We start from the raw sequence: 2,794 nt of genomic DNA, 5'->3' as shown, positions 1-2,794 counted from the left end.
CCTTCAGAGCGTGTTACGCACTGCAGCTGCCTGGCCAGCCGTGCCGACGGCGTGCGTGGGGCTGGCTCTGCGGGGATGCCACAGTGCTGCTGACTCACGCGCCGTGGTGCAGTTTCCCCTCGCCGCCAGGTCACACTATTGCAACGCATATTTTTTTTTACTTCCTTTTTTTTTTTTCCCCTTTTTATGGCCTTGCTGAGAAAATGCTGCATCGGCGTCAGCGTGTGCAAAGTGCTGCCTGCAGAATTTTAACTCCCTCCCAGGGCCTTTCAGGATGTGGCTGCCCGTCTGGAGGGAGTCATGCTGGCTCTTTGTCAAACATCACATTGATTTTAAAATTACTTTGATGGCTCTTTAAGGCAGTGCCCTTTTTGTGGCCTTCTGCATTTGTCGAAGCTGATCTCTCTCTTTTCCCCGTGGCAGGGCAGAGGGGCAGCATTATCTGGCTTGGCTGCATTGATTTTCTGTGAGCAGCGGGTCAGATTTTGGACGGGGAGAGGGAGATCAGAACTGAAGCATCTGACTCTCAAATTTCCCCCAGCGGTGCTCAGCTCTTGAACAGGATGGGGCTCGCTGAACACACTCTGCCGGCAGAGTTTTTCCTCCCAAGCCACCTGGGCGGTGGACGAGACCTTGCTGCCTGGACTAGCGATTTATAAGGCGCGGACCATGAGCTGTGATAAAGGGGGATTGGGGCCTGCATGCTCCTGCCTGCTAGTTCTTTGCTAAATCTGGCAGCCCACGCCCTAAGTCCTAACCCAACAAGCCCATTTGACCTGGCTGCTTTTCTGTCACTTCTGTACAAAAATGAAACAGAAACCAAAAAACTGCAGAGGCAACACTAGAAATTAAGATCTAAAGGTGACTCATTCTGTCACCTTCTGCAGGCTGCAGAACAGCCTTTCCTTGAGGATAAATACAGTCTCTGTATCTGTACACTCAGCTGTTAATACTGTAAACGAAGTACAATGTTTTTCAGATTATTGAATCATTGCTGTCAGTAGAACAAGCAGCTCAAGCAGGCTGCCAAGGCAGGAGATGAAAGAAATCATTAATTTTATGTTACTGGTTCATGCACAAATTTCTGAGCGGGGGTGATTAACTGTTGGAACAAGCCACCAAGGGGAGTGGGGGATTCTCCAGTTCCTGCTGTCTCCAGATGAAGGCTGGCTGTCGTTCTGCAAGGGATGCTTTTGCCAAAGTTGTTGGACTCGGTGCAAGTGCAACCGGCTGAACTGTGGCGGGAGCCCACCACGTGCAGGGGGCCAATGGAGATGATCTGATCATCTCAGCCACCCTTAACAGTTGTGACATGCTCTTAGAAAAGGTCTTGCTGTTAATGCAAGTTCTGAATATTCATGGGTCAGTTCATTCTGACCCTTTAAAGAAATCTCTTTCAGCTGGCACCAGCCACTGGGCCAGCGATGCCGTCCCCTGTGCCTCCGGGGATGCTGCAATATGCTGCCTGACTGCATCCCCTGCAGTGCTCAACAGGATGCTGCGCGGGGGCCATTCTGTGCACGCCGTACAGCCTCCCTCTGAAGGGAAACACAAGCAGAGAGAGGTGCAGCACCTTGCTTTGGGGGTCGGAAAGGCCCCGGGCTGAGAGGGAGGCTGCTCTGAGGGTGACAGTGTGGCAAAACTGCCTTTCATCAGAGGCAACTGCAAAAATGAGCTCTCCCGCACTGCAACCGGTCGATCATTTTATATATTGCTTTTGTGTGGCAAGTCACAGCAGAAGACATTGGTCCTGATTGCCCGTCCTCCCCATCTCTGACCATGGCAGTGCTCACCTTCCTCACAGACCTCACATGGGGGCTTGGACGCACCCCCTGCACTTGCACGTAGCTCCGTAGCTCCAGTCCTGGAAAATGGCTGGGATTAATTCTCAGGGCTGCTAATTAAGGAGGATGCACCTTGGATTTGCTCGACCAAAGGATTGGGGTATGACTCGTTTGGTTTGCTTTTAGTCATGTTCAACCTGGCTCCTCAAGGGTGGGCACAGCATCAGGGGAGCAAAGAAGACGCAGCCGAGAAGAGAGGGGACATATCTAGCATGTCTCAGGGGTGACTTGCTTGCTAAGACCTCAGGGAAGAGCCTGTTTCTCAGGCCCCCAAAGCTGAGGATGCCATAGGCTATTGCATGAGGAAGAGTTTGCTGCTAATCATGGGGCTGAATATTCCATGCTCCTTTCACCTGCCAAGCAGCAGAGATACCTGAGCATCTCATCACATCCCAGCCCACTCTCTGCCTGCGGCCACTGCTGGGACCTCTGCCCTCGGGGGCAAAGTCTCCCCCTCCTCGGCCCCACCTCAGCTCCAGGGTGGAGGTCTGAGCTCAGAGGTGCTGAGCATCAGGCATGGGGTCCTTCAGCTGCTCACGGCTGGCAGGCAGTGGAGAGGGTGAGCTGTCACTGGCACATTATTTACTTGAAGCCATAGCGGACCCATTCTTTCCAGTACAGTCATGCTTTTGGCCTTAGAATACATGCAAAGATAAAAAAAAAAAAATTACAGGGGGGAAAAAGACATTTATTGAAAGGATTTATATGTGCTGGCCAAGTTCTGCTTGGTATTCAGAACTGGAAGAAAGTAGGAACCTTAATGTTTACCTCCGTACCAATTTAGGCTTTAATTTAGGCAATATAATGCAATCTATCTTTCTCTGGATTTTAATAGCTTTTCTATTATTTTGCTCCACGGATACTTGGAAATGTGAGCACCTTTGCTATGTGACTACTTAGACCAATAAAAGAGCTATTTACTTAACACATTAGTTTGCAGGCAGCCTTCT

This window comes from Pygoscelis adeliae, unplaced genomic scaffold, assembly GCF_000699105.1.
Source record: "Pygoscelis adeliae isolate BGI_AS28 unplaced genomic scaffold, ASM69910v1 Scaffold79, whole genome shotgun sequence".
Taxonomy (NCBI): Eukaryota; Metazoa; Chordata; class Aves; order Sphenisciformes; family Spheniscidae; genus Pygoscelis; species Pygoscelis adeliae.
Note: the sequence above shows the minus strand (reverse complement) of the source record.